The 7,849-nt window shown below is 46.0% G+C and overlaps 1 long non-coding RNA gene across 1 annotated transcript; it reads left to right on the top strand.

Moving 5' to 3' along the window:
* Window positions 1-2,378: 2,378 nt before the first annotated feature.
* Window positions 2,379-7,227, top strand: LOC120508592. The gene is made up of 5 exons (XR_005629019.1): window positions 2,379-2,831; window positions 2,933-3,020; window positions 3,246-3,348; window positions 4,999-5,242; window positions 7,095-7,227. It is a non-coding gene; the product is annotated as an uncharacterized LOC120508592 (long non-coding RNA).
* Window positions 7,228-7,849: the final 622 nt, after the last annotated feature.

The following is a 7,849-nucleotide window of genomic DNA, read 5'->3' on the forward strand; positions in this document are numbered from 1 at the left end:
ACTGCTGTGATGGGACTTCAGAGTGATGCTTTTTGTGCTCCCCTGTTTTGGCATGGTGGGTCCTGCCTGTGTGACAGAAGAGGATTGTCCTGGGAAAGATTGAGATGGTGGGAAATGGAAAAGCATCTCTGCTTGAATACAGCAGAGCACCTGTCTGGGAAGGGAAGAGATCCTGCTGCAATCAGCTTGGTCAGGCCTGTGTGCCACTGACTGTCAGCTACAGCACTACAGTCTTGTGGTTTAACTTTGATTTTAGTATTTCAGAGCCTGTCCCCTGCCTCACTGCCCAGCCCTGCTCTGGGCAGCCTGGGCTGGCCTGGATAGCTCCCTTGGGAAATAATGAACCTTTCTTCTGAACAGGGAGAAGGCAGGGTGCTGCAGTGCTGATCACAGCCTGAATAAGTGCTAGTCTTTGTTTGCCTATTTTCTTAGCAACCACCACTTGCAACTCATTCACCACTTCAAAGAGAGAGCAGAGACAAGCATGAAGCCCTTGGGAGCACCTTTCTTTTTTGCTGTGTGCAAGTTGCTAATTGCTATTATATGTTTAGGTACTTGGATTGTACATAATCAGAAATCAGAGCCATGCAAAATCAGGTTGATAAATACATTATTAGTAGCAAAATACATCCGGTATTTGGGTATGTGTTCTTTTTTTCCTCAGGTATTTCAACATCAATTTATTGTCTTTAGTTACACAAAATAACTGTAGTAGCAGAGGATTAAATAATGGTTGTTAATGATGGGTAAGTGACTGTCCAAGCTGGTGAATCCCATGTGTTCTTGTTACCTATTCAAGTTTATCTGTTGAATATTCCTCTACAGGGAGAGAGAACTGGCCTTTTAATCCATGTTACCAACAATCTTGTGCCTGAGCAGAGTCAGCTCTACTAAAATCTAACTTCTTCCATATGTCACTTCCAGCTGATCTGAGGAGAAGTGCTTACAGATGCCTGAGCTGAGGAGAGCAGCAAGAGAAAGGGCATTACATGCATCCCTCTCGTCAGGAAACTGTCACACTGCCAAACCCCCAGAACTGCAGTTTCCAAACCCAGCTTCTCTCGCCCTCTAAATCAGCTCAGTGTGCCGTGCAGAAAAGCAGTCTGAGGGGCAGTGTCCTTGACACAGTGAGTACAGCTCACTTATTTTTAATTGAAAATAACGAACAAAATGTTGTGCAGATGAGAGGAAGCTCAGGATGATGCTGCTGCAGGGCCAGAGCTGCACTGGTGGAGTGGGATCCCGTGTTGCTTTGGGCACTGCTCTCCCCTGGATCTCCTTGCTGTCCCCCTCCCTCCCTGCAGTTGTCCCTGGGCTGCAGTAGGGCTGGGCATTTGTGTTCCAAGCCTTTCCCAACCCCATCCTGCACTTCTTTCCTGCTGACCCTAAACCCAGCACCAGGTGACTCAGCCCTTCTGTGGGGCTGCTCCTTCTGCCCCTTCCCTCTCCCTGCCTGGCCTCCCACGCACTCAGACGTGCTTCACTGGTGCCTTTTGGTCCATGTGCTTCTTTGCAGGCAGAAGAAGAGTAAGCAGAAAAGAAGCTGCTGTAAGAAGTTACCTGACTTGTCCTTTTCTGTGTGGCTTGGCTGCTGTCCCAGCTGGCTGGAGCAGGCTCAGCAGCGCCCCAGCCTCCCAGGCTCTGGCTTCTGCTTGGAGAGAGCTTTGCCTGTGGTAACTGCTCAATGGCTCTCAGTCTAAGGCTTGAAAAATGCAAAACACCCTGGAAAAACTGCAGGCCTTGGGTACTTAACTCTTTCGTGATCATGGAACAAGCAGCTAATAACTGTGAAAATGAATGTTTCTTTTTTGTTGCTGACTTAAGAGAGAAATCAAATCAGCCTTCCCAGCCTCATTAGAAAGTCTGTAGAGACGACTTTTCTTGTCTGCATAAGGTACTGCCATGTACTTCTCTCTTTTTGCTCTATTTCAGGTTAAATATCCCAGAATTTATAGATTTGTGGTTTGCTGCATTAGAGAGTTACCAGTTTTCAGGTCCTAGCAAGGATTAACCTGTGAAGACACTGTCCCATGGACATACTTGCAGGGAGAATTGCTGCATTAACCTGCAGAATCATGTGTTGTGTGTAAGCAGCATTTGCAGTGAGATTTATTTATCCTGCAGACAGGATCTCCTGCCTGCAATATGAAAGACATCCACAGGCTTGTGTCACCAAGTAAAGGTGACAGAAAAGCTAAAAAGTGCCCTAATCTCTCTACTGCCATGTCTGCCAACAAGCTGGGGGATGGCAGGGGGGAATGGGCTGGGGGGGCTTGAGGCAGCATTTCTCCCCTGTGCATCCCTGGGCAGAGGTAGTGAGGGCAGCTGGAGCAGGGGGGTTGTGTCAGAACTGCAAACCTGGTGAGGATTCCCAGCTCCAACCAGCAATGTGAATTCTGGTACATCATTTTTATGGCCCAAAAGATAAAACAACATGTGTTAGAAGAACCCTTTAGAAGTTCCAGCCTATGCACAGGGTGTGCATTCCATGAACACCTTGGCTGTAGCCTGTGTGAAAAGGCACAAGCTCCTCTTGAACTTCTGCTGATCTCTGGCCCTTCCTCTAGCAATCAACGACATTGTTTAATTTTTTGGACAGTACCCACATCACTGATGGGCACTTCATAAACACAAGTAAATCCATCCTGGCAGACTTCATGTCTAATTTTACAATGTGGTTTTCTGTGTCAGATGGCTACACTTTTTCCTAACTGTTCCAACAGCAGCACCCAGCATGATTCAGGTTTATTCTCCTATCCATCATACATCTGTGCATTCAAAATAACCAACTCAGCTATCTGCAGGGCTGTACAGTGCTCCTGAAGCAGCAGGTGAGGGGCTTTAATCTGAGATTCCCATTATGAAGATGGTGCAATCAATCCATCTGACTTCTTAATACCTCTGTGTGGGTTTTTTCCCCCTCTGTGACTAGGAGTGACTCACTGCAACTTCCCTGAATTGCTCTGGAGAAGCAGCCTGCTTATCTGTGATGCTTGTCCTGCTTCTGCTCCTCTCAGAGGGTGAGTGATGGGCCAGTACCTGCCTAGCTTGTCCTAGGTCTGGCTGTAGGGACAGAGCTGCTGTGCCCTCCCAGCAGATTGGCCTGGGCCAGCCTTGGCACTGAGGAACTCTTGGAAGAGATGCTGCAGTTGTGGTTGGTCTCTTGGTGCTCAGAGAGCCAAAGGTTTTTTTTTTTTCACTGTGTTCTCCTTTGCTCCCTGTGAATGCTCTCCTTTGGCAAGCAGGAATGTTCAGGAAAAACATCTGGAGCTGCTGGGTGAGAAGAAAACTATATCAGCAATTGATTTGAGTGGGAATAACAGTTGTGGATGGGAGGTCAAGACTATGGTACGTCATGTCTAATAGTTGTTTATCTTCTATAGTTTTTTCAGAATGTTTCCTCGCTATTTTTTTAATGGAAAATCTGGGGGTGGTTCTTTCCTTTCTGCTTGTAATCTCTCAGTTTAGTTAAGCCCACAAAAATGCTGAGAGAAATTGCTTAATTCCACAGAAGTCTGTCATCATCTCTCAGCTTGATATAAATTTTTGTTTGATTTTTGAGGAAACTGTTGTTTAAAGTGTTTTTTTAGGCCATGACAGAAGATAATATCAGTATGTATTACGGAAAGCTATTTAATAAGTACAACTAACATATTGCAAAACTGATGTTCTGCATGTTCAGCTCTTAGGCACAGGTCAAGGAAATGTCCTAGAGAGTCTGGCTCAGGAGGCTCCCTGTGCTGTGCTTGGGCTAGCACAGGTTTCACCACACATCACTGCTAGGAGTACATGTCTGTGAGGCTCTTGCTTTCTGCTGTGTTATGCCTTTATAAATGAAAACTCCTGCTCTCAGTGCAAAAATCAGCTTCCAGGCTTTATGGCATTGGTGCCATACCCTCCAAAGGAGATACTTATGATGTTCTCCCTTGTAACTTCTCCTAAAACCACATTTTTTTCAAAGTGCATATTGTGTTCTGAGAGGTTGCAGGTTTGGCAGTTACCTGTCTATGCACGTGGCAGCACAATATCTGTACCAGAACACAACAGGTTTGTAGATGCAGAAAGGCCCTGGCTTCCCAGAAGAGTTGCTGATAAGAACACTTTTTTGGCCAAAATGTCCGTGATTTAGCATCCATCACTGATCTCTGGAAGTCATCATCATACCTGTCAAACAGTCAATGGTTTTCCAACCCACAAGTAAAAGTTCTTACCCAAAATTTTATTCCATTCAAGTTTTTTCCTAAACTGCTGTTGTATACAGAGCCTTTTAATTAGGTCTTTCTTACAGGTCTGTTAATTTATTAAAAGGACAGTCTGTACTAACTGAATAAGCACCATATCCCTTTGCTTTAGCCTTTTATTTTTCCAAAAGATCTGCTTTTAACCGTGGAAAAACCGTTGAGTTCAAGTTGTCACCTAATCTAGAAATATGAGGTGATCTTGTCCATAGCACTTACATCCTACAGACTCACAGCTGACACTGACCTGAACTTGCTATTGAGTTCTCTCTCTATCAGCCTGAAAACATCTGGTCTCTTGTGACCAAACTGAGTAAGAACCAAAACTCAGGGTATATTTTGGGGTTTTTTTGGGTTTTTTTTTTTTGTTTTTTTGGGTTTTTTTTTTGGTTGGTTGGGGTTTTTTTTTGGTGTTATGTCAGGGGTTTTTTTGTTTACAAGTTTTCATGCAAATTCTGAGAAACTTCTGTACCTTTGATGTTCTGAACGTGGTCATGGGCTTTCCTTGGTATAGCAAAATACCCACATGCTTGTGTAGCAGGTTGCCCATGCTTTTTCCCAGCTGAGGCTCTGCTGACAGTAAGGCAGTGTGGTGTGGTGTACCAGGCTGGAAAGGCACCTCCTGATGGAAAGCTTGTGTCTCTTGGTGGCAGAGGCTGTACAGAACACTGAGCTGGCTGGGAGGTTGCCCTCACTATTTCCTGAGACAAATAGGTGGTTTTAGTAAAACATAGTGTTTCCTTTTTTTTTTTTTTTTTAGAAAGAAAACTCCAACACTTGATTTGGAGGAGCAGGACAATTCAATTCTCTATCAAGGAAATCAGGAGGAGGCATTTCCTCAGGGAGATATTGATGGAATGCTGATACTTGCCTGCTTTTCCAGCAGTGGCTGTGGGCCAGCCCTGTGGCTCAAGCCCAGCAGCTGAGCAGGGTCCTGTGAGTGACTCCCTGCCCTGGGCAGGTGCTCTGCTCTGAGCCAGTTCTACTGCTGCTCATCTCAGCAGGTACGTGGGGCTGATTCCCCACAAGGAAAGTCTAAGCCAAGAATGTTCTGAGGTCCCACGCCTCAAGGGAGGTTGCAAAACCATGACCTTTTATATTCTGATTTGGGACAAAGCCAAATGGAGTTTTCACAAGTGGGAAAACCCAGGGATTCTTGAACCATCACCCGTGGCCCACCTTAAGGCGTTGTAAGTCAGGCTTAATTACACAGATACACCGTGGCCCTAGAAACAGCCCAAATATTTTCCAAGGGTTGCAACAGAAATGGCCAGGGCAGATGGTTCTTCTTCTGTCATCAGCTCTGCCTCAAAGGAAGCACTGTGATTTTAAATGAAGAGAAAACACATGGGTTTGGAAGACAGAGCAGTTCAGTGTGCTGGCTAAAGACAGCAGCACAGCTCTGAGGTCTCCTCTGCAGAGTGTTCCACTTGCAGAGCATTACAGCAGTGAGCTGTATTTAACATGAGCATGCCTTGCCTGGGGTCCAGCTGGCTGCAGTCCCTTTCTCCTCACTGTGGGGCTGCATGGCTGGGCAGGAGGGATGGGGCAGGTGAGGAGCATGTGCTAAACCTTGGGTTGGAAAAGTAGGAACCACAACGTCACTGACTTGCTTGGAAAGGAGTGGGATCAAGCAAAGGCATCCCACCTTGTTGTCTGTGTGCCAGGGCTGCTGCTGGGCTCTAGGTAAAGACTGAGCTTTTCTGCCCAGTGCTAAAAGCAGGAAATGGCTCTTCATTGTTTCCCTGTAGTTCTTGTGGGCTGCTCTTGTGTTGGCTGTGAGTGTTGTGAGGTTTCAGTGGGGGCTTTGCAGCACTGATGTGTTCCAAAACAACCTCAAAGGTGTTTGCTGCAGCTCGGAGGAGCTGGGTTACAGGGTACATTTGGATTATTTTGCTTTAGTAGTAATCCTACACCTGGGTCACAAAAGATCCAGCATCACCCCACTCATATTCCACTTGGAGGGATGAACAGAAACGAAGTTTTGCACGGCAAATGAAGGAAGTTCCCACATGGAGGGTTATCAAGTTGAAGCCCTACTGATTTCTCTTGAAAATTCCTTAGGAAGACCAGCTGCAGGACAGCTCTTTAACTTCACTTACAGCATCTTGTAAAATCGTGGGATAGATGAGGACCCTGTCCCTTTTGCCTGTATCATTCTGCCCTTATTCAGCTCCTTTCTCTTGCAAAGTCTCTCTTTTGCAGTACATTTTGGCTTTATCTAAGCACTCCTCCCCAAATCTACATTGTTTCCACCCTAGTTATGTGTGGAGAAAATCTTATTCAACACAGCCTGAAAAATGAGAATAAGAAAAGACTCATCTGAATGATTTCTGACCATTTGGGTTTTGGTTTGGGTTTCTTGAATTGAGTTAAAGTAGTCCCAGCTTGTGCAAACTCTTATGAAAAAAATGCAGCCAGCATTAAATTTCACAGTCAGCAAATATCCACTACAAGGCTGATGGTGGTGATGGTAAAATCCTGGCAGAACGACACCAGCTTACAACTGGTGTTTGTTCAGGGGGTGCTGCTCCCTCCCTGTGCAGTAACTCCCCTGTGTCTTCCCAGTGGTGTCTGTCTCATGCCAGGTGTAAAGCCAGGAAACTGTGGGGCAAGAGCTGGGGCAAAAGGTTCTTCTGGGGGCTCTGGTGTCAGGGGCTGAGAGGCTGAGAACAAAACACAAGATGAATCCACTGAATCATCTGCCCTGGGAACTGCCTGTACACTCGCTGGCTTCTGGAAATTGTTACAGCTGTTAATTTCCCAGGACAATCCCTCAGAGCAGTTCCTGTGCCATGACAGGAAGAATTTGCTGTTAGTTTAGGCAGGAGATTAATTGCCTGTATTTCTAATCAGCAGGGCCAGAGGTGTGAGCAGGAGGAGCAGCCATGGGCACCAGGGTCTGGAGGCACGGGCAGCCAGCAGGGATGGAGGTCATTCCTGATGGACATTGCTCCTTGTGGCACCTTCCTGGCAAGCTGCATTTACCTGGGATTGGGAAGGGAGCAGTTCTGCCCCACACCTCCCTCCTGACACCAAAGAACTGAAACTTCTGGCATCCGTTTTTGGAGTTTTTGGTGGCTCCAGCTGCACCCAGTGTTTGTCTCCAGGGCCCGAGCAATTCAGACTGGGCTCACCCAGAGCTGGGCTCCTGGTAAGAGAGCATGGATGAACTCCAAGGCTTTGTGCACCAAGGAGGTCATTAGCAGGAAGGAAATGAAGGGAATATTAAGAATCATGTTTTCAGAACAGATGAAAAATCCCTCTGTGATCCCAGACCCAGGGTTGGCTGTACCCTTGCACTGAATAGGAGGAAGAAGGAATAATTTCCTCAGGTCTCTTTTTGTGCCTGTTAAATAATTAATATCTCTTTCGCTTAAGTTTGAGTACTGGAAAACACTGGGTTGCATTCAGGCCAAAGAAAACATATTTTTGCTATTAAAAGCACACTCTCATTTTATCTTGTCAGCCTATGAATTTCTTGCAGACCACGCTAACATTTGCAAAAGGGAGTTTCTCTCTTCTCTCTTTTCCATGCATGCAGCTATTTACTTGGCCAGAGATAAGGGAAAAATTTTGGACAACACCTGACCTCACTGCAGAGTAATGTC

The sequence above is a fragment of the Passer montanus genome, unplaced genomic scaffold, assembly GCF_014805655.1.
Source record: "Passer montanus isolate IOZ18808 unplaced genomic scaffold, ASM1480565v1 scaffold48, whole genome shotgun sequence".
Lineage (NCBI taxonomy): Eukaryota > Metazoa > Chordata > Aves > Passeriformes > Passeridae > Passer > Passer montanus.